Source organism: Oncorhynchus masou, chromosome 29 (assembly GCF_036934945.1).
Source record: "Oncorhynchus masou masou isolate Uvic2021 chromosome 29, UVic_Omas_1.1, whole genome shotgun sequence".
NCBI lineage: Eukaryota > Metazoa > Chordata > Actinopteri > Salmoniformes > Salmonidae > Oncorhynchus > Oncorhynchus masou.
The window spans coordinates 75,650,652-75,675,000 of record NC_088240.1 but is presented as its reverse complement, the minus strand read 5'-3'; the positions used below and the strand labels follow the sequence as shown (position 1 = coordinate 75,675,000).

The 24,349-nt window shown below is 47.9% G+C and overlaps 1 protein-coding gene across 4 annotated transcripts in view; it reads left to right on the top strand.

Annotated features, from left to right (window-relative positions):
- LOC135520559 (glutamate receptor ionotropic, kainate 5-like) overlaps positions 1 to 24,349 on the top strand; it is a 172,906-nt gene that overhangs the window by 2,654 nt on the left and 145,903 nt on the right. For all 4 annotated transcript variants that reach the window (XM_064946204.1, XM_064946202.1, XM_064946205.1 and 1 more), the window contains one exon: positions 12,893 to 14,962. The gene's annotated coding sequence lies outside the window, so the exon portion shown is untranslated. The remainder of the gene's footprint in view (positions 1 to 12,892; positions 14,963 to 24,349) is intronic.

Genomic DNA, 24,349 nt, shown 5'->3' with positions numbered 1-24,349 from the left:
GTGAGGAGACTACCTAGGCCTTTTCAAATGGAACAACCATTTCGGTAATGACTGCTAGGGTTAGGAACATTGTGAGGAGACTACCTAGGCCTTTTCAAATGGAACAACCATTTCGGTAATGACTGCTAGGGTTAGGAACATTGTGAGGAGACTACCTAGGCCTTTTCTAATGGAACAACCATTTCCGTAATGACTGCTAGGGTTAGGAACATTGTGAGGAGACTACCTAGGCCTTTTCAAATGGAACAACCATTTCAGTAATGACTGCTAGGGTTAGGAACATTGTGAGGAGACTACCTAGGCCTTTTCAAATGGAACAACCATTTCAGTAATGACTGCTAGGGTTAGGAACATTGTGAGGAGACTAACTAGGCCTTTTCAAATGGAACAACCATTTCAGTAATGACTGCTAGGGTTAGGAACATTGTGAGGAGACTACCTTGGCCTTTTCAAATTGAACAACCATTTCAGTAATGACTGCTAGGGTTAGGAACATTGTGAGGAGACTACCTAGGCCTTTTCAAATGGAACGACCATTTCAGTAATGACTGCTAGGGTTAGGAACATTGTGAGGAGACTACCTAGGCCTTTTCAAATGGAACGACCATTTCAGTAATGACTGCTAGGGTTAGGAACATTGTGAGGAGACTACCTTGGCCTTTTCAAATGGAACAACCATTTCAGTAATGACTGCTAGGGTTAGGAACATTGTGAGGAGACTACCTAGGCCTTTTCAAATGGAACGACCATTTCAGTAATGACTGCTAGGGTTAGGAACATTGTGAGGAGACTACCTAGGCCTTTTCAAATGGAACAACCATTTCAGTAATGGTGTGCCCCCTCCACCAAAACTTTGGGGCTGCCTCTTGTGTCTGCTTCTTTGCCGTGACTCTGGTAGCGAAGTTGTTCCTCCCTCGCTACTTCAGCCTGTTTCCATGGCAGGGTCTTGTCCACTGCTATCACCTCCTCCCATGCTCCCTATGTCCTCCATTCTCTCTTTTCCCGGGCCCATGATCCCTGCTCCTCCTGGCCACGCTGCTTGGTCCTTTGGTGGTGGGTCATTCTGTAACGGCTGTTGGAAGGAGAGGACCAAGGTGCAGCGTGGTACGTGTTCATACTTTTATTTGAAATAACTCTGAAATAACAAAAATAACAAGGAGAACGAACAAAACCGACACAGTTCTGCCTGGTGCAGACCAAAAACAGAAAACAACTACCCACAAAACACAGGTGGGAAAAGGTTACCTAAGTATGGTTCTCAATCAGAGACAACGATAGACAGCTGCTTTTGATTGAGAACCACACCCGGCCAAACACACAGAAATAAAAAACATAGAACACAAAACATAGAATGCCCACCCCAACTCACGCCCTGACCAAACCAAAATAGAGACATAAAATGGATCTCTAAGGTCAGGGCGTGACAGTACCTCCCCCCCTCCACCCCCCAAAGGTGCAGACTCCTAAACCTATAGGGGAGGGTCTGGGTGGGCAACTATCCGCGGTGCCGGCTCTGGTGCGGGACAGGGACCCTCGCCGCCGACCCCGGACTGGGGACCCTCGCAACGGGCCCCGGACAGGGGGGCGACTCTGGCAGCTCCGGACAGGAGGGCGACTCTGGCAGCTCCGGACAGGAGGGCGACTCTGGCAGCTTCGGACAGGAGGGCGACTCTGGCAGCTCCGGACAGGAGGGCGACTCTGGCAGCTCCGGACAGGAGGGCGACTCTGGCAGCACCGGACATGAGGGCGACTGTGACAGCTCCGGACAGGAGGGCGACTCTGGAAGCTCCGGACAGGAGGGTGACTCTGGCAGCTCCGGACAGGAGGGAGACCCTGGCAGCTCCGGACAGGAGGGAGACTCTGGCAGCTCCGGACAGGCTGCAGGCACAGGACTCACCAGGCTGGGGAGACCTACTGGAGGCCTGGTCCGTGGAGGAGGCACAGGATAGACCGGGACCGTGGAGGCGCACTGGAGGTTTCGAGCTAAGAGCCTGCACAACCCGTCCTGGCTGGATGGTGACTTTGGCCCGGCACATGCGGGGCGCAGGCACAGGACGCACTGGGCTGTGCAGACGCACTGGAGACAAAGTGCGCAGAGCCGGCGCAGGATATCCTGGCCCGAGGAGACGCACTGGATGTCTGGAGAGCAGGGCTGGCACAAGACGTGCATGGCTGGGGAGGCGCACAGGAGGCTTGGTGCGTGGGACTGGCACAGTCTTCACCAGACGGCTAGCACGCACCTCAGGACGAGTATGGAGAGCTGACTCAGGTGACATCAAATCGAGGACACGCTCCATCGGGTGGATGTTGTGCCTCAAGCACCAACACAGCAACTCTCTCATTACTCTCTTCTCCAATCTCCCCATCTTCTCTTTCACTGTCTCTGCTTCGCTCCCTTCGCTCACCTCCAATTTCACCCCGACTGGCTCTGGTTCCATCCTCGGCTCCTTACGATAAGCACGGGCAGTTGGCTCAGGTCTGAATCCTGACTCCGCCACACTCCCCGTGTGCCCCCTCCCCAAAAACTTTGGGCTGCCTCTCGTGTCTGCTTCGTTGCCCTGACTCCTGGTAGCGAAGTTGTTCCTCCCTTGCTACTTCAGCCTGTTTCCATGGTAGGGTCTTGTCCACTGCTATCACCTCCTCCCATGCTCCCTATGTCCTCCATTCTCTCTTTTCCCGGGCCCAGGATCCCTGCTCCTCCTGGCCAAGCTGCTTGGTCCTTTGGTGGTGGGTCGTTCTGTAACGGCTGTTGGAAGGAGAGGACCAAGGTGCAGCGTGGTACGTGTTCATACTTTTATTTGAACTGAACTCTGAAATAACAAAAATAACAAAGAGAACGAACAAAACCGACACAGTTCTGCCTGGTGCAGACCAAAAACAGAAAACAACTACCCACAAAACACAGGTTGGAAAAGGTTACCTAAGTATGGTTCTCAATCAGAGACAACGATAGACAGCTGCCTTTGATTGAGAACCACACCCAGCCAAACACACAGAAATAGAAAACATAGAACACAAAACATAGAATGCCCACCCCAACTCACGCCCTGACCAAACCAGAATAGAGACATAAAATGGATCTCTAAGGTCAGGGCATGATAGTACCCCCCCCCCCTCCATCCCCCAAAGGTGCGGACTCCTAAACCTATAGGGGAGGGTCTGGGTGGGCATCTATCCGCGGTGCCGGCTCTGGTGCGGGACGGGGACCCTCGCCGCCGACCCCGGACTGGGGACCCTCGCAGCGGGCCCCGGACAGGAGGGCGACTCTGGCAGCTCCGGACAGGAGGTCGACTCTGGCAGCTTCGGACAGGAGGGCGACTCTGGCAGCTTCGGACAGGAGGGCGACTCTGGCAGCTCCGGACAGGAGGGCGACTCTGGCAGCTCCGGACAGGAGGGCGACTCTGGCAGCTCCGGACAGGAGGGCGACTCTGGCAGCACCGGACATGAGGGCGACTGTGACAGCTCCGGACAGGAGGGCGACTCTGGAAGCTCCGGACAGGAGGGTGACTCTGGCAGCTCCGGACAGGAGGGAGACCCTGGCAGCTCCGGACAGGAGGGAGACTCTGGCAGCTCCCGACAGGCTGCAAGGCACAGGACTCACCAGGCTGGGGAGACCTACTGGAGGCCTGGTCCGTGGAGGAGGCACAGTGGAGGCGCACTGGAGGTTTCGAGCTAAGTGCCTGCACAACCCTCCTGGCTGGATGGTAACTTTGGCCCGGCACGTGCGGGGCGCAGGCACAGGACGCACTGGGCTGTGCAGACGCACTGGAGACAAAGTGCGCAGAGCCGGCGCAGGATATCCTGGCCCGAGGAGACGCACTGGATGTCTGGAGAGCAGGGCTGGCACAAGACGTGCAGGGCTGGGGAGGCGCACAGGAGGCTTGGTGCGTGGGACTGGCACAGTCTTCACCAGACGGCTAGCACGCACCTCAGGACGAGTATGGAGAGCTGACTCAGGTGACATCAAATCGAGGACACGCTCCGTCGGGTGGATGTTGTGCCTCATGCACCAACACAGCAACTCTCTTCTCCAATCTCCCCATCAACTCCTTCACTGTCTCTGCTTCGCTCCCTTCGCTCACCTCCAATTTCACCCCGACTGGCTCTGGTTCCATCCTCAGCTCCTTACGGTAAGCACGGGCAGTTGGCTCAGGTCTGAATCCTGACTCCGCCACACTCCCCGTGTGCCCCCTCCCCCAAACATTTGGGGCTGCCTCTCGTGTCTGCTTCGTTGCCGTGACTCCTGGTAGCAAAGTTGTTCCTCCCTCACTACTTCAGCCTGTTTCCATGGCAGGGTCTTGTTCACTGCTATCACCTCCTCCCATGCACCCTATGTCCTCCATTCTCTCTTTTCCCGGGCCCAGGATCCCTGCTCCTCCTGGCCACGCTGCTTGGTCCTTTGGTGATGGGTCGTTCTGTAACGGCTGTTGGAAGGAGAGGACCAAGGTGCAGCGTGGTACGTGTTCAAACTTTTATTTGAACTGAACTCTGAAATAACAAAAATAACAAAGAGAACGAACAAAACCGACACAGTTCTGTCTGGTGCAGACACAAAAACAGAAAACAACTACCCACAAAACACAGGTGGAAAAAGGCTATCTAAGTATGGTTCTCAATCAGAGACAACGATAGACAGCTGCCTCTGATTGAGAACCACACCCGGTTAAACACACAGAAATAGAAAACATAGAACACAAAACATATATCGCCCACACCAACCCACATCCTGACCAAACCAAAATAAAAAGGATCTCTAAGGTCAGGGCGTGACACTCTCAAATGTTGTTTTTTGCCATCATTGTAAGCCTGCAACACACACACACTATATGATACATTTATTAAATATAAAGAATGAGTGTAAGCTTTTGTCACAACCCGGCACATGGGAAGTGACAAAGAGCTCCTATAGGACCAGAGCACAAATAATAATATAATAATAATCAATGATTTTGCTCTTTTTTAACCATCTTACATATAAAACGTTATTTGTTCCCCGAAAATTGTGAATAGCTCACCACAGGTTAATGAGAAGGGTGTGCTTGAAAGGATGCACATAACTCTGCAATGTTGGGTTGTATTGGAGAGAGTCTCAGTCTTAAATGATGTTCCACACACAGTCTGTGCCTGTATTTCGTTTACATGTTAGTGAGGGCTGAGAATCCACTCTCACATAGGTACGTGGTTGCAAAGGGCAGTGTCTTAACAGAGTGATTTGCCAAGGCAGGATACTCTGAGCGCAGCCCAATCCAGAAATCTGGCAGTGGCTTCTGATTAAATTCAATTTTCACAGAACCGCTTGTTGCTATTTGGATGAGGCTCTCTTGTCCAGATAACTGGACTGGAGGCAGGACATGAAAGGGATAATGAATCCAGTTGTTTGTGTCATCTGTTTCGGGAAAGTATCTGTGCACCCAATTCAATCAGGTGCTTCCCTATATCACATTTGACATTGTCCGTAAACTTGAGTTCATTTGTACACAAACAATCCTACAATGATGGAAAGACCTGTGTGTTGCCCTTGTTAATGCAGACAGAGAAGAGCAACTTCATAATCATAGCCTTAATTTTGTCCCGCACATTGAATATAGTTGCAGAGAGTCCCTGAAATCCTAGATTCAGATTATTCAGGTGAGAAAAAACATCACCCGGATTGGCCAGTCGTGTGAGAAACTCGTCATCATGCAAGAGGTCAGACAAATTAAAATTAAGGTCAGTAAAGAAAACTTTAAGCTCGTCTCTCAATTTAAAAAAAAAACGTGTCAATACTTTGTCCCTTGTTAACCAGAGCACTTCTGTATGTTGTAAAAGCGCGACATGGTCGCTGTCCATATCATTGCATAGTGTAGAAAATACACAAGAATTCAGGGGCCTTGCTTTAACAAAGTTAACCATTTCCAAAACGTCTTTCAAGCTGTCAGGCATTCCCTTGGCAGCAAGAGCATCTCGTGGATGCTGCAGTGAACCCAAGTGTCATCAGGAGCAGCTGCTTGCACACGTGTTATCACTCCACTATGTCTCCCTGTCATGGCTTTTGCACCATCAGTACAGATACCAACACATCTTGACCACCAAAATCCATTTGATGTCACAGAGCTGTCCAGTACTTAAAAAATATCCTCTCCTGTTGTCCTGGCTTCCAGTGGTTTGCAGAAGAGGATGTCTTCCTTAATTGACCCTTCATAACCGTAACGGACATATACCAGGAGCTGTGCCAGGCCCGCCACGTCTGTTGACTCATTCAGCTGTAACGCATATAATTCACTGGCTTGTATGTGAAGCAGTAATTGTTTCAAAACATCTCCTGCCATGTTTCTGATGCGTCGTGAAACAGTGTTGTTTGATGAAGGTATTGTCTTTTAGTTTTTTTGGCCTTTTCCTACAGCATTGTCCCAGCCATATCCGTGGCAGCAGGAAGAATGAAGTCCTCCACAATAGTATGGGGCTTGCCTGTCCTAGCCACTCGGTAGCTCACCATATAAGACGCTTCTAGCCCCTTCTTATTAATGGTATCTGTTGCTTTTATACATGTCTTACTAGTCGGAAGTTGACTTAATTCTCGCTTAAAAAAACTCCTGTGACTTATTTTTCAAATTGCCATGTTTTATTTCTAAATGTCTGCGCAAGAGGGAAGGCTTCATTGAGTAGTGAGATAGTACTTTTGCACATATAACACACTGTGGCACAGGAAAAGCACTACTCCCAATATAAGTGAATCCCAAATCAATGTAGTTCTCACATTTGCGCCTCTTCGGTGGTCCAACATCCCTGTCTGTTGTTCGGTGCTTTACCCGGTAAGGGGGCAGTAGCTCTTCTGCTGCATCAGATTCACAGCTGTCAGTGTCCATGTTAGCTGGGCTAACAACAAATGTAGAATTACTGATGCTAGCATTGAATGGGCTCGTGGAAGCAACACAACTTGTATCGTCGACAGGTGAAGGTGTAGTACTGCTGGTAGTAGCAGTACTACCAGTAGAGCTGATATGTGTCTCTGTGGACAGTGGGCCTTACTTAAAAAAAAAACTTTTATCCATCAAACGGAATGAGCAGCAGCTACGTTTGGCTACATACGGATCATTAGTGGAATTCCAGCGAGAGAGTAACGGTTAATGTGATTGGATGTTAATTATTTGACAAGGCTACCTATATTTGACAGGTGGATAGATGGTTTAATTTTATTTTTGGTAATGAAACGAGGCTACTCAGGCGAGAAAAAAACCTCACCCTGTTGGAAAATATAAATGGACTGTTTGAAAATTAAAACAAATAAAATAAATATATATATTTATATATATGTTTTTTGAAATGTGAGTCACAATTTTATTTGGCGTACCACCGACAGCATTATACTTACCCCAGTTTAGGAATACCTGTACTAGATTATCCGTACAGGTAGCGAACAGTACCATGTGACATCATTATGGGTACCTCTGAAGGTACATTATATTTATTTTGATATTTTTGTACCCCAGCGAACAATTTTCACCCTAATTGTACCTTTATTTCTAAGGATGTTTTCACACTTGGTCCCTTTCAGACAATTTTTGTGAACTCAATGCATTTTGCTGAATTTTTTAACTCGGACCCCTCAAAAGAGCCCCGGGAAACAAAGTGAACTAAAACCATCTCAAGAGGTGGTCTGAGTTTGGGTTGCTTGAATTCCGCGGTCCGGATCCTTTTTTTAGGGCAATGTGAACACGAAGCCACCCAGGTTCACTTGTCATTATTCTCACATCACACACTAGACTACTGCAACAGCGTTTCCCCTGTCATAAACCCTCACACTAGACTACTGCAACAGCGTTTCCCCTGTCATAAACCCTCACACTAGACTACTGCAACAGCGTTTCCCCTGTCATAAACCCTCACACTAGACTACTGCAACAGCGTTTCCCTGTCATAAACCCTCACACTAGACTACTGCAACAGCGTTTCCCCTGTCATAAACCCTCACACTAGACTACTGCAACAGTGTTTCCCCTGTCATAAACCCTCACACTAGACTACTGCAACAGCGTTTCCCCTGTCATAAACCCTCACACTAGACTACTGCAACAGCGTTTCCCTGTCATAAACCCTCACACTAGACTACTGCAACAGCGTTTCCCCTGCCATAAACCCTCACACTAGACTACTGCAACAGCGTTTCCCCTGTCATAAACCCTCACACTAGACTACTGCAACAGTGTTTCCCCTGCCATAAACCCTCACACTAGACTACTGCAACAGCGTTTCCCCTGCCATAAACCCTCACACTAGACTACTGCAACAGCGTTTCCCCTGTCATAACCCCTCACACTAGACTACTGCAACAGTGTTTCCCCTGTCATAAACCCTCACACTAGACTACTGCAACAGCGTTTCCCCTGTCATAACCCCTCACACTAGACTACTGCAACAGTGTTTCCCCTGTCATAAACCCTCACACTAGACTACTGCAACAGTGTTTCCCCTGTCATAAACCCTCACACTAGACTACTGCAACAGCATTTCCCCTGTCATAAACCCTCACACTAGACTACTGCAACAGTGTTTCCCCTGTCATAAACCCTCACACTAGACTACTGCAACAGCATTTCCCTTGTCATAAACCCTCACACTAGACTACTGCAACAGCGTTTCCCCTGTCATAAACCCTCACACTAGACTACTGCAACAGCGTTTCCCCTGTCATAACCCCTCTTACATTGGTGCCACAATAGAGAGAAGATGATGATGTGCAGGTTCGCAGAAAATAAATGCTGTTTTTGGTTATGGCCTATTGATTAGCGATTGTCAAGGATGCACAGAAATTCTCAAATGTGTGACGTTTTTAGTTCAGATGATTAGTTTGTAATATTTGATCTATAGGCTAAGAGAACTTCATAAGCTGTTTATTCCATTGTAGAGTTTGAATAGCGTGAGAAGCACAGGAGGTTGGTGGCACCGTAGTTGGGGAGGACGGGCTCATGGTAGTGGCTGGAGCAGAATAAGTGAAATGGTATCAAATACATCAAACACATTGTTTCCATGTGCTTGATGCCGTTCCATTCACTCTGTTCCAGACATTATTATGAGCCGTCCTCCCTCAGCAGCCCTCACTGGTGAGAAGACACCAACATATTTGGTAACAATCACAACATAGGGTACAAAATCAATTGTAGCTCTTAAAGGGGCAGTAGCCTACATTGGGAGTAGAATTTTCAATTACAGCATTATTTAATCTGCAGTTATTCTTCTGCTATCTGTTACCAATAATATGTCCATGTTAATAGTATGTTTTGATTGCAGTTATTATGTCTCATCTTTAATAAATGCCATCTATTAGCTTCCAAAATGTAAGTAGCTGTCCGATAACACATTCTGATAGAATGGCTTGTCGTGGACTTTGTATAAACACAGAGTGCATTGAGTGAATGTTGGAAAAATATATTGGTTCCTATTTAAACATAGCAATGTGAATACAAAGATGACTCGGACCACAAAATAGGTGAAATTAACTGGCAAAATAGTTTAGTATCTGAGCTGAACCGATAAGACTTAGCCTGGAAGCCAGATCGATTCTGCTTCAGCCAACTGCTTTATCATTGTCATGCTTTGGTATGTTTGGTATTGTTGGCTAAAGCTGTAGCAGATTTGGCAAGCAAGCTAGGTAGGAATGGGCCAGAGCCAGGGTAGGTAGGAATAGGGCAGAGCCAGGGTAGGTAGGAATGGGGCAGAGCCAGGGTAGGTAGGAATGGGGCAGAGCCAGGGTAGGTAGGAATGGGGCAGAGCCAGGGTAGGTAGGAATGGGGCAGAGCCAGGGTAGGTAGGAATGGGGCAGAGCCAGGGTAGGTAGGAATGGGGCAGAGCCAGGGTAGGTAGGAATGGGGCAGAGCCAGGGTAGGTAGGAATGGGGCAGAGCCAGGGTAGGTAGGAATGGGGCAGAGCCAGGGTAGGTAAGAATAGGGCAGAGCCAGGGTAGGTAGGAATGGGGCAGAGCCAGGGTAGGTAGGAATGGGGCAGAGCCAGGGTAGGTAGGAATAGGGCAGAGCCAGGGTAGGTAGGAATGGGGCAGAGCCAGGGTAGGTAGGAATGGGGCAGAGCCAGGGTAGGTAGGAATGGGGCAGAGCCAGGGTAGGTAGGAATGGGGCAGAGCCAGGGTAGGTAGGAATGGGGCAGAGCCAGGGTAGGTAGGAATGGGGCAGAGCCAGGGTAGGTAAGAATGGGGCAGAGCCAGGGTAGGTAGGAATGGGGCAGAGCCAGGGTAGGTAGGAATGGGGCAGAGCCAGGGTAGGTAGGAATAGGGCAGAGCCAGGGTAGGTAGGAAAGGGGCAGAGCCAGGGTAGGTAGGAATAGGGCAGAGCCAGGGTAGGTAGGAATGGGGCAGAGCCAGGGTAGGTAGGAATGGGGCAGAGCCAGGGTAGGTAGGAATGGGGCAGAGCCAGGGTAGGTAGGAATAGGGCAGAGCCAGGGTAGGTAGGAATGGGGCAGAGCCAGGGTAGGTAGGAATGGGGCAGAGCCAGGGTAGGTAGGAATAGGGCAGAGCCAGGGTAGGTAGGAATGGGGCAGAGACAGGGTAGGTAGGAATGGGGCAGAGCCAGGGTAGGTAGGAATGGGGCAGAGCCAGGGTAGGTAGGAATAGGGCAGAGCCAGGGTAGGTAGGAATGGGGCAGAGCCAGGGTAGGTAGGAATAGGGCAGAGCCCTGTATGTAGGAAAAATGCACTTACTATAACTGAGATATATGTGGTCTCACCTAGCTATTTTAAAACGAATACACTAACTATAATTTGCTCTGGATTAGAGCATCTGCTAAGTGACTAAAATATAAACATGTCTCTATATGGTAGTGGTTTTAACCTGGCTGTATATGTGGAGAGAGGCAACAGGTAGTTTTAACCTGGCTGTATATGTGGAGAGAGGAGACAGGTTGTTTTAATCTGGCTGTATACTGTATGTGGAGAGAGGAAACAGGTGGTTTTAACCTGGCTGTATACTGTATGTGGAGAGAGGAGAGAGGTGGTTTTAACCTGGCTGTATATGTGGAGAGAGGAGACAGGTGGTTTTAACCTGGCTGTATACTGTATGTGGAGAGAGGCAACAGGTGGTTTTAACCTGGCTGTATATGTGGAGAGAGGAGACAGGTGGTTTTAACCTGGCTGTATATGTGGAGAGAGGAGACAGGTGGTTTTAACCTGGCTGTATATGTGGAGAGAGGAGACAGGTCGTTTTAACCTGGCTGTATACTGTATGTGGAGAGAGGCAGCAGGTGGTTTTAAGCTGGCTGTATATGTGGAGAGAGAGGAGACAGGTGATTTTAACCTGGCTGTATATGTGGAGAGAGGAGACAGGTGGTTTTAACCTGGCTGTATATGTGGAGAGAGGAGACAGGTGGTTTTAACCTGGCTGTATACTGTATGTGGAGAGAAGAGACAGGTGGTTTTAACCTGGCTGTATATGTGGAGAGAGGAGACAGGTGGTTTTAACCTGGCTGTATATGTGGAGAGAGGAGACCGGTGGTTTTAACCTGGCTGTATACTGTATGTGGAGAGAAGAGACAGGTGGTTTTAACCTGGCTGTATACTGTATGTGGAGAGAGGAGACAGGTGGTTTTAACCTGGCTGTATATGTGGAGAGAGAGGAGACAGGTGATTTTAACCTGGCTGTATATGTTGAGAGAGGAGACAGGTGGTTTTAACCTGGCTGTATATGTGGAGAGAGGAGACAGGTGGTTTTAACCTGGCTGTATACTGTATGTGGAGAGAAGAGACAGGTGGTTTTAACCTGGCTGTATATGTGGAGAGAGGAGACAGGTGGTTTTAACCTGGCTGTATATGTGGAGAGAGGAGACCGGTGGTTTTAACCTGGCTGTATACTGTATGTGGAGAGAAGAGACAGGTGGTTTTAACCTGGCTGTATACTGTATGTGGAGAGAGGAGACAGGTGGTTTTAACCTGGCTGTATATGTGGAGAGAGGAGACAGGTGGTTTTAACCTGGCTGTATATGTGGAGAGAGGAGACAGGTGGTTTTAACCTGGCTGTATATGTGGAGAGAGGAGACAGGTGGTTTTAACCTGGCTGTATACTGTATGTGGAGAGAGGAGACAGGTGGTTTTAACCTGGCTGTATATGTGGAGAGAGGAGACAGGTGGTTTTAACCTGGCTGTATACTGTATGTGGAGAGAAGAGACAGGTGGTTTTAACCTGGCTGTATACTGTATGTGGAGAGAGGAGACAGGTGGTTTTAACCTGGCTGTATATGTGGAGAGAGGAGACAGGTGGTTTTAACCTGGCTGTATATGTGGAGAGAGGAGGCAGGTGGTTTTAACCTGGCTGTATACTGTATGTGGAGAGAGGCAGCAGGTGGTTTTAACCTGGCTGTATATGTGGAGAGAGGAGACAGGTGGTTTTAACCTGGCTGTATATGTGGAGAGAGGAGACAGGTGGTTTTAACCTGGCTGTATACTGTATGTGGAGAGAGGAGACAAGTGGTTTTAACATGCCAGTCTCTCTGTCTCTCTCTCTCTCTGCTCCTCAAAGTACAGCTCCTCTCAGATACTGTATAGAAAGATGGACAGATAGATATCGAGGGACCGTGAAAGATAGCAGGGATAAAAGTAGAGAGGAGACTGTGATAGATGTAAGGGAATGAAAGGCTATAGTGGAGGAGACAGTGGCGAGACCATTTAGGGGGAGATTGAGCTGCAGAGAGAGTGATGAGGGAAGGGAATGAATGGAAGAGGTGAAGAGGGGAACGGAAGGTAAAGTCAGTGAAATAGTGACAAGGACAGACTAGACAGGAGGAAGTCAGGCGGAGTTGAGTCGGACGAGGACGAGAATGACGTGCGTGATAAGCCAGAATGACACAAATGTCACCAAGTCTCACATGCTCTCTCTTTGTCTCTCCCTCTCTCTGCCTTTCTCTCTCTCCTACAGGGCTGAAACCTAGTGGAATGATCTCTACCTTTCTGAATCCTTTCCTTGTCCGTCAGGAGTCACAGTTCCCACCATGGGGAATAAAGACAAACTGCTAGCATCCAGCACCCCAATACTGACCACCTCTCTACCCCTGCAGAGCGACCCCCCCCCACAAGGAGCCCAACCACCAGTGCTACAATTGTTCCAGTGAGAGACGTGTACAATGGACTCTTCTGATTACAACCGCATCCAATGGGATTTAATGAAACCTAGAGGTTTGGGGTGTTGATGCCAGCACCACAGCTTGTAGAGGATCTTCAACTTCGGGGGACGTGTCTCCTTGGAAGGGAATACTCAACTGTGACTCTCCTCCAGAAAACTACATGAGATTGTGGTACATTGGTGGATTTATCGGCTGTACATCCTGTCTAGATTATGGGACTTTACTCTGTTCACTTCAAAGTTCTGCGTCTGTTCCAGACCGGTTCCTCAGCAGAACCAAGTAGTTGACATTCCCCCCTTGGGAATACCGCCTTCTGATTTGTTTGGGGGCTTATTTTTTAAAGGAACAATTTCCCCTCCACTTTCCCTTTTTCTGGTCTTCCTCCTTTCCCCCCACCTCTTCATCCATTGAGGAGGAATATATTATGAAACAAGTCTATTCTTCCTGATCCTCCCTTGGTGACAGAGAGAAAAGAGGGACAAACTGCCCTGAATAGATAACGAGGAAGGAGAGAGAGAACGGAGAAGAGAAGGAGATAGGGAAACACAGAGAGAGAGAGAAGAGAGAGAGAGAGAGAGAAGAGAGAGAGAGAGAGAGAGAGAGAGAGAGAGAGAAGAGAGAGAGAATTAACTGAGATTTGTCAGAAACCTTCTAGAGACTTCCTGCCTCAGCCTAATTTAGTCTGTCTGTCTCTTAGATCCGCTGGAAGCTGATTGGTTGGTCAGCTGGTTGGTTGCACGATGGGCAGAGAAAGAGGCAGAATTCTGACCGGGGGGGGTAGCTGAGCACTAGAGGAGGGTAAAAGGTCCCACTCTACACCCCTGGACCGGAACTGGATGGCTCTTAAACAGACAGACAGACAGTAAACTGGGAGGCATTATAAACAAGCATTACAAACAGACAGTTGTCATTGTCATTCCAGACTGTGTGTGTGAGAGAGAGAGAGAAAGAGGGAGATAAAAGTAGAGAAGAGAGAAGCAGTCAGTCCTGTGTTGGGTTTGGTGCTGCCTGTCTGCCTGACGGGGACTGAGAGCGAGCGACGCAGCAATTAGAGGATCTGACTGCATCCCCCTCAGCCTCAGCCTCCACTGGCAAAACTAGACAGAAACAAACAAACAAACAAACAAGTAGGGTGACTGCTACTAGAAGGGAAGGACAGGTTAGATAGAGGTAGTGACAGCAAGAGTGAGAGAGAGGGAAGGAAAGAGAAAAGTAGACAGTGCAAAGGAGAGGGATAGAGAGCAGGTGTCTGAAATCCTCTCCCTCTGCTTGTAATTTTCTCTTCTGTTTCCCCCTCTTCTTCTGGGAGAGGTATTGGATTTAGACAGCGGTACTCGGAGTCGTCGAGGCCTTCTGCCAGGGAAGGAAACGAGGGAAGGAGAGAGAGAGAAAGGGAAGGAGGGGGGCCCTTTTGGATTGAAACAGACTCATTTTTCAACCCTCGTGTTTTATTTGACTAAGAGGCTCCTTCCACGTCTATTGCTCTACTGAGGAGAGGGAGAGAGATAAAGAAAGGGAAGAAGACAGCACAATACCTTTTCTTTTCCTCCTTCTGTCTTTTACTCTCTACTTTTGTTGAGCGTGTCTGAAGATTTTTTCTATCCTCATTTGTTGCTTTTTCTCTTCACCTCCAAAAGGAATATTGTTGCCCAGCTATCACAGTCCAAGTACCGGAATCTTCCATCTTGTCCTCTCTCTCTCAGCCCCCCACCCCTACACGGAGACAATCCGGAACGCTGTGACAGCTCCACAAGTCCCCCCCCCCCCCAACAGTGGATTCTATCTCCATGCCTGTCGAGGGCTGTGCTGACTGGCTACTACACACATATATGGTACACCGCTTCTGATATCGTCTGACTCATTCTGTAAGTAGGACTCTTCTTTACCTGTGTTGTGTGTGACTGTTTATATGTACATGTATGTATCGCCTGTCCGTGCTTAGTTAATGTCATGCTCCGTTTCCCAGCCATAGCATTTTTCTGCAGAGTTGGTTTTTCTCTGCCTTCAAACCGATACGACTCTGGTTGCCTTTGCTGCTTCAGCGGGAGGCACTTTCTCTGTGTGTGTGTGTGTGTGTGTCTCTGTGTGTGTATGTGTGTGTGTGTGTGTGTGTCTCTGTGTGTGTGTGTGTGTGTGTGTGTGTGTGTGTGTGTGTGTGTGTGTGTGTGTGTGTGTGTGTGTGTGTGTGCGTGTGCGTGTGTGTGTGTGTGTAAGAGGTGCAGCAGAATCAGAGTGGTGTGAGAGTAGGAACTGGTTTTAAGTGTTGTGTGTGTGATGTGTGTACGTCCTACTGTAAGTCTGCCTGGGGTTAATTTGGACTAATTAGTGATGTGTATTTTTGCTTCTCAGAGCAGTTTTGTGTTCTTTGTCAGTGCATGCATTTATTAGAGTGAGAGAAAGATGACGACCAGAATGTGGAGAGAGGGAGAGGGAGAGAGAGTTGGGGAGAGAGGAGAGAGAGAGAAAGCATGACAGATTCTGTTTCTCGCTGTCTGGCTAGCACTGAGGCTTATCCACTTGCTTTCCAGTGTACAGTTTACTATCAATTTCACTCATTGTGCTAGCCTACTGTTTCTATGTCCAATATTTACAACAGACTGAGCCTCTCAAAGAGCTACAATCTCTCCTGTATGCTTCTGAGTGTCCATAGTGTCAGTTTCCATCTTCTGTGTGCCATTGTCTCCAATTTACAATGTTGTCTTTAGATTATAGGCTTGACAAACATGGCAGCCTCCTACTGTGTGTCCATGTTCCCATAGCCCATCCATCTCCACAGGCTCCCAACACATATTTATACAGTCCCCCATCCACCCTGCACTGGGAAACGCTCAATCAAGATAGTCCCTTCAAACAGACCAATGAACTGTGAATAACGCCATTACACGCACAACTCTCTCCCGCCACTGAGAGAGGACGAGGGAGGGAGAGGTAGGGAGAGAGAGATGATGGAGTGAGGGAGGGATGGAGGAGAGACAGGGAGAGAGGGGCGGGAATAAGGGGAGGGAGAGAGTGAGAAAGGATGAGGGAGAGAGGAAGAGAGAAAGGGGCAGAGGAATAGGCAGAAAAAGAGAGGGAGGATGGATGAATAGATGGAGGAGGGATGCAGAAGGAACGAGGGGGAGGGATAGAGGAGCCTGTAGGGTATGTGGAGCAGGAAAAGACCTCTGCTTCGTGTGACCACTCTGATGGGCTTAGTAAGGCCCTGCATTGTTCACACTGTTGGTCAGCCCAGGAGAATTAAGATGACTAAATAATACCATTACTGCAGAAGCACAGAGATAACATAACTTCCTTTCTCTGCTCCAGAATAGGCTGGAGAGGACAGGAGGAGTGAGCTTCAGTGTGTTGCAAAAGGAATGTCATAATACCTATATATACAGTGCATTCGTAAAGTATTCAGACCCATGAATGTTTCCACATTCTGTTACGTTACAGCCTTATTCTAAAATTGGCTAAATTGTTTCCCCCCCTCATTAATCTACACACAATACCCCATAATGACAAAGCAAAAACAGGTTTTTAGAAATGTTAGCATATAAAAAATTTAAAATAAACATTTACATATGTATTCAGACCCTTTACTCAGTACTTTGTTGAAGCGTCTTTGGCAGCGATTACAGCCTTGAGTCTTCAAATCAAATCAGAATCAAATCAAATGTATTTATATAGCCCTTCGTACATCAGCTGATATCTCAAAGTGCTGTACAGAAACCCAGCCTAAAACCTCAAACACCAAGCAATGCAGGTGTAGAAGCACGGTGGCTAGGAAAAACTCCCTAGAAAGGCCAAAACCTAGGAAGAAACCTAGAGGGGAACCAGGCTATGTGGGGTGGCCAGTCCTCTTCTGGCTGTGCCAGGTGGAGATTATAACAGAACATGGCCAAGATGTTCAAATGTTCATAAATGACCAGCATGGTCCAATAATAATAAGGCAGAACAGTTGAAACTGGAGCAGCAGCATGGCCAGGTGGACTGGGGACAGCAAGGAGTCATCATGTAGTAGTCCTGAGTCCTGAGGCATGGTCCTAGGGCTCAGGTCCTCCGAGAGAGAGAGAGAAAGAAAGAGAGAAGAGAGAATTAGAGAGAGCACACTTAAATTCACACAGGACACCGAATAGGACAGGAGAAGTACTCCAGATATAACAAACTGAGCCTAGCCCCCGACACATTAACTACTGCAGCATAAATACTGGAGGCTGAGACAGGAGGGGTCAGGAGACACTGTGGCCCCATCCGAGGACACCGCTGGACAGGGCCAAACAGGAAGGATATAACCCCACCCACTTTGCCAAAGCACAGCCCCCACACCACTAGAGGGATATCTTCAACCACCAACTTATCATCCTGAGACAAGTCTGAGTATAGCCCACAAAGATCTCCGCCACGGCACAACCCAAGGGAGGGGGGGAGGGGGCAACCCAGACAGGAAGATCACATCAGTGACTCAACCCACTCAAGTGACGCACCCCTCCCAGGGAGGGTATGAAAGAGCCCCAGTAAGCCAGTGACTCAGCCCCTGTAATAGGGTTAGTAGGCAGAGAATCCCAGTGGAAAGAGGGGAACTGGCCAGGCAGAGACAGCAAGGGCGGTTCGTTGCTCCAGAGCCTTTCCGTTCACCTTCCCACTCCTGGGCCAGACTACACTCAATCATATGACCCACTGAAGAGATGAGTCTTCAGTAAAGACTTAAAGGTTGAGACCGAGTTTGCGTCTCTTACATGGGTAGGCAGACCATTCCATAAAAATGGAGCTCTATAGGAGAAAGCCCTGCCTCCAGCTGTTTGCTTAGAAATTCTAGGGACAATTAGGAGGCCTGCGTCTTGTGACCGTAGCGTACGTGTAGGTATGTACGGCAGGACCAAATCAGAGAGATAGGTAGGAGCAAGCCTATGTAATGCTTTCTAGGTTAGCAGTAAAACCTTGAAATCAGCCCTTGCCTTGACAGGAAGCCAGTGTAGGGAGGCTAGCACTGGAGTAATATGATCAATTTTTTTGGTTCTAGTCAGGATTCTAGCAGCCGTATTTAGCACTAACTGAAGTTTATTTAGTGCTTTATCCGGGTAGCCGGAAAGTAGAGCATTGTAGCCGTCTAACCTAGAAGTGACAAAAGCATGGATTAATTGTCACCTTACAATTATTTTCAGGTCTCACCAGAGATGTTCAATCAGGTTCAAGTCCGGGCTCTGTCTGGGCCACTTAAGAACATTCAGAGACTTGTCCCGAAGCCACTCTTGTGTTGTATTGGCTATGTGCTTAGAGTCATTGTCCTGTTGGAAGGTGAACCTTTGCCCCAGTCTGAGTCTGAGGTCTGAGTCTGGGCTCTGGAGAAGGTTTTCATCAAGGATCTCTCTGTACTTTGTTTCATTCATCTTTCACTCAATCCTGACGAGTCTCCCAGTCCCTGCCGCTGAAAAACATCCCCACAGCATGATGCTGCCACCACCATACTTCACCGTAGGGATAGTGCCAGGTTTCATCCAGACATGACACTTGGCATTCAGACCAAATAGATCAATCTTGGTTCCATCAGACCAGAGAGTCTTGTTTCTCATGGTCTGAGAGTCCTTTAGGTGCCGTTTGGGAAACTCCAAGCGAGCTGTCATGTGCCTTTTACTGAGGAGTGGCTTCCGTCTGGCCACTCTACCATAAAGGCCTGATTGGTGGAGTGCTGCAGAGATGGTTGTCCTTCTGGAAGCTTCTCCCATCTCCACAGAGGAACTTTAGAGCTCTGTCAGAGTCACCTAACTGACCAAGGCTCATCTCCCCCGATTGCTCAGTTTGGCTGTGTGGCCAGCACTAGGAAGAGTCTTAGTGGTTCCCCAAACTTCTTCCATTTAAGAATGATGGAGGCCACTGTCTTCTTGGGGACCTTCAATGCTGCAGACGTGTTTTGGTACCCTTCCCCAGATCTGTGCCTCGACACAATCCTATCTTGTCTACGGACAATTCCTTCAACCTCATGACTTGGTGTTTGCTCTGATATGCACTGTAGACAGGTGTGTGCCTTTCCAAATCATGTCCAATCAATTGAATTTACCACAGGCGAACTCCAATGTAGTTGTAGAAACATCTCAAGGATGATCAATGGAAACAGGATGCACCTGAGCTGAATTTCGAGTCTCATAGCAAAGGGTCTGAATACTTATGTAAATAAGGTATATACAATTCCTTGCAAAATATTCATCCCCCTTGGTGTTTTTCCTATTTTGTTGCATTACAACCTGTAATTTAAATGGATTTTTATTTGGATTTCATGTAACGGACATACACAAAATATTCCAAATTGGTGAAGTGAAATGAAAAAAATTACTTGTTTCAAAAAATAGAAAAAAAAAAAAACTGAAAAGTGTTGCGTGCAAATGTATTCACCCCCTTTGCTATGAAGCCCCTAAATAAGATCTGGTGCAACCAATTACCTTCAGAAGTCACATAATTAGTTAAATAAAGTCCACCTGTGTGCAATCTAAGTGTCACATGATCTCAGTATGCACACACCTGTTCTGAAAGGCCCCAGAGTCAACAACACTAAACAATGGGCACCACCAAGCAAGCGGCACCATGAAGACCAAGGAGCTCTCCAAACAGGTCAGGGACAAAGTTGTGGAGAAGTACAGATCAGGGTTGAGTTATAAAAAATATCCGAAACTTTGAACATCTTGTGGAGCACCATTAAAACCCATTATTAAAAATGTTAAATAATATGGCACCACAACAAACCTGCCAAGAGAGGGCAGCCCACCAAAATTCACAGACCAGGCAAGGAGGGAATTAATCAGAGAGGTGACAAGGAGACCAAAGATAACCCTGAAAGAGCTGCAAAACTCCACAGTGGAGATTGGAGTATCTGTCCATAGGACCACTTTCAGCCGTACACTCCACAGAGCTGGGCTTTACGGATGAGTGGCCAGAAAAAAGCCATTGCTTAAAGAAAACAAATAAGCAAACACGCCCTGACCTTAGAGATCCTGTTTATGTCTATATTTTGCTTTGGGCAGGGTGTGATTTGGGGTGGGTATTCTATGTTCTATTATTTATATTTATATGTTTTGGCCGGGTAGGGTTCTCATTCAGGGACAGCTGTCTATCGTTGTCTCTGATTGAGAACCATACTTAGGTAGCCCTTTTTTCCACCTGTCTTTGTGGGAAGTTGACTTTGTTTATGGCACATAGCCTTTAGCTTCACAATTTGTTTTGTAGTGTTTATTGTTTTGTTCGGGGTCTTTTCTAATAAAAATAAAATGTACGCTCACCAAGCTGCACCTTGGTCCTCTTCTTTCAACGGCCGTGACAGAACTTCCCACCGCAAAAGGACCAAGCAGCGTGGGCAGGAGTATGAGACAACCTGGGAGGAGATAGAGAGATGGTCGGTCGACCCAGGGAGAGCGCCAGAGCCCACATGTGATTCAATTGAGCGGAGAAGGGAGTCGGCGAGACGTACACGGTTAGCGAGGAAGCCCGAGAGGCAGCCCCCCAAAAAATGTTTTGGGGGCACACGGGGAGTTTGGCTGAGTCAGGTTGGAGACATGAGACAACTCCCCGTGCTTACCGTGGCGAGCGTCATACTGGTCAGGCACCGTGTTATGCGGTGGAGCGTACGGTGTCTCCAGTGCGCGTTCACAGCCCGGTGCGCTACATCCCAGCTCCCCGCATCTGCCGGGCTAGGGTGAGCATCCAGCCAGAACGGGTTGTGCCAGCTCTAAGCTCGAGACCTCCAGTGCTCCTCCACGGCCCAGTGTATCCGGTGCCTCTGCCAAGGACAAAGCCTAGTGAGTCCTGTGCCTGCGCCCAGAACTAAGCCTCCTGTATGTCTCCCCAGCCTGGTGAGTCCTGTGCCTGCTCCCAGAGCCAGGCCTCCTGTGTGTCTCTCCACTCCAGTGATGATCCATCGCACAAAGCCTCCAGTGATGATCCATGGCACGAAGCCTCCAGTGATGATCCATGGCACGAAGCCTCCAGTGATGATCCATGGCACGAAGCCTCCAGTGATGATCCATGGCACGAAGCCTCCAGTGATGATCCATGGCACGAAGCCTCCAGTGATGATCCATGGCACGAAGCCTCCAGTGATGATCCATGGTACGAAGCCTCCAGTGATGATCCATGGCAGGAAGCCTCCAGTGATGATCCATGGCACGAAGCCTCCAGTGATGATCCATGGCACGAAGCCTCCAGTGATGATCCATGGCAGGAAGCCTCCAGTGATGATCCATGGCACGAAGCCTCCAGTGATGATCCTTGGCACGAAGCCTCTAGTGATGATCCATGGCAAGAAGCCTCCAGTGATGATCCATGGCACGAAGCCTCCAGTGAGGAGTCATGGCACGAAGCCTCCAGTGATGATCTATGGCCCGACGGTCTCCAGTCCGGAGCCTCCAGCGACGGTCTCCAATCCGGAGCCTCCTTCAGAAATGGAAGGGATGATGGATGGCGCTTAATACAGGGAAATTCTTGAGGGAAATCTGTTTTAGTCTTCCAGAGATTTGAGACTGTGATGGAGGTTCATCTTCCAGCAGGACAATGACCCTAAGCATACTGCTAATGCAACACTCGAGTGATTTAATCATTTAAATGTCTTAGAATTGCCTAGTCAAGGGCCTCCCGGGTGGCGCAGTAGTTAATGGTTCTGTACTGCAGCGCCAGCTGTGCCATCAGAGACTCTGGGTTCGCGCCCAGACTCTGTCGTAACCGGCCACGACCGGGAGGTCCGTGGGGCAACGCACAATTGGCTGAGCGTTGTCCGGGTTAGGGAGGGCTTGGTCGGTAGGGATGTCCTTGTCTCATCGCGCACCAGCGACTCCTGTGGCGGGACGGGCGCAGTGCGCACTAACCAAGTATGCCAGGTACACGGTGTTTCCTCCGGCACATTGGTGTGGCTGGCTTCCGGGTTGGATGTGCGCTGTGTTAAGAAGCAGTGCGGCTGGTTGGGTTGTGTATCGGAGGATGCATGACTTTCAACCGTTTACTCTCCCGAGACCGTACGGGAGTTGTAGCGATGAGACAAGATAGTAGCGACTACAACAATTGGATACCATGAAATTGGGGTGAAAAAGGGGTAAAAATTCAACAACAAAAAAATAAAAAAAAGAATTGCCCAGTCAAAGCCCAGACCTCAAACCAATTGAGAATCTGTGGTATGACTTAAAGATTGCTGTACACCAGCGGAACCCATCCAACTTGAAGGAGCTGGAGCAGTTTTACCTTGAAGAATGGGAAAAAATCCTAGTGTCTAGATGTGCCAAGCTTTTAGAGACATACCCCAAGAGACTTACCCCAAGAGGCTCTACAAAGTATTGACTTGGGAGGGGGGTGTGAATATTTATGCATGTGGTGATAGTAGTAGTATTAGAGTTTATAACCAGGGCACCAGGTTTGGTCTGATGGTGATAGTAGTAGTAGTATTAGAGTTTATAACCAGGGCCCCAGGTTTGGTCTGATGGTGATAGTAGTAGTAGTATTAGAGTTTATAACCAGGGCACCAGGTTTGGTGTGGTGGTGATAGTAGTAATAGTATTAGAGTTTATAATCAGGGCACCAGGTTTGTTGTTGTGGTGATAGTAGTAGTAGTAGTATTAGAGTTTATAACCAGGGCACTAGGTTTGATGTGGTGGTGATAGTAGTAATAGTATTAGAGTTTATAATCAGGGCACATGGTTTGTTGTTGTGGTGATAGTAGTAGTAGTGGTATTAGATTTTATAACCAGGGCACCAGGTTTGGTGTGGTGGTGATAGTAGTAGTAGTATTAGAGTTTATAACCAGGGCACCAGGTTTGGTGTGGTGGTGATAGTAGTAGTAGTAGTATTAGAGTTTATAACCAGGGCACCAGGTTTGGTGTGGTGGTGATAGTAGTAGTAGTATTAGAGTTTATAACCAGGGCACCAGGTTTGGTCTGATGGTGATAGTAGTAGTAGTGGTATTAGATTTTATAACCAGGGCACCAGGTTTGGTGTGGTGGTGATAGTAGTAGTAGTATTAGAGTTTATAACCAGGGCACCAGGTTTGGTGTGGTGGTGATAGTAGTAGTAGTAGTATTAGAGTTTATAACCAGGGCACCAGGTTTGGTGTGGTGGTGATAGTAGTAGTAGTATTAGAGTTTATAACCAGGGCACCAGGTTTGGTCTGATGGTGATAGTAGTAGTAGTATTAGAGTTTATAACCAGGGCCCCAGGTTTGGTCTGATGGTGATAGTAGTAGTAGTATTAGAGTTTATAACCAGGGCACCAGGTTTGGTGTGGTGGTGATAGTAGTAATAGTATTAGAGTTTATAATCAGGGCACCAGGTTTGTTGTTGTGGTGATAGTAGTAGTAGTATTAGAGTTTATAACCAGGGCACCAGGTTTGATGTGGTGGTGATAGTAGTAATAGTATTAGAGTTTATAATCAGGGCACATGGTTTGTTGTTGTGGTGATAGTAGTAGTAGTATTAGAGTTTATAACCAGGGCACCAGGTTTGGTGTGGTGGTGATAGTAGTAGTAGTATTAGAGTTTATAACCAGGGCACCAGGTTTGGTGTGATGGTGATAGTAGTAATAGTATTAGAGTTTATAACCAGGGCACCAGGTTTGGTGTGATGGTGATAGTAGTAGTAGTGGTATTAGATTTTATAACCAGGGCACCAGGTTTGGTGTGGTGGTGATAGTAGTAGTAGTAGTATTAGAGTTTATAACCAGGGCACCAGGTTTGGTGTGATAGTATTAGTAGTATTAGAGTTTATAACCAGGGCAGCAGGTTTGGTGTGGTGGTGATAGTAGTAGTAGTATTAGAGTTTATAACCAGGGCACCAGGTTTGGTGTGGTGGTGATAGTAGTAGTAGTAGTAGAAATATAACCAGGGCACCAGGTTTGGTGTGGTGGTGATAATAGTAGTAGTAGAAATATAACCAGGGCCCCAGGTTTGGTCTGATGGTGATAGTATTAGTAGTAGAAATATAACCAGGGCCCCAGGTTTGGTATGGTGGTTTCACGTACGTCAGGAGAGATGGACCAAGGCGCAGTGGATGTTGAGTTCCACATATTTATTATAAAGTGAGCAAGAACAAAACAATAAATCAATAAACTAACAACGAAACTTGACTATGTGGTGCACATGCACAAAACACAAAATATTCCACAAATGCAGGTGGGGAAACAACCTACCTAAATATGATCCCCAGTCAGAGGCAACGATAAACAGCTGCCTCTAATTGGGGACCATATTAGCACCCACATAGAAATATCTATACTAGATCACCCCCTAGTCACGCCCTGACCTACTA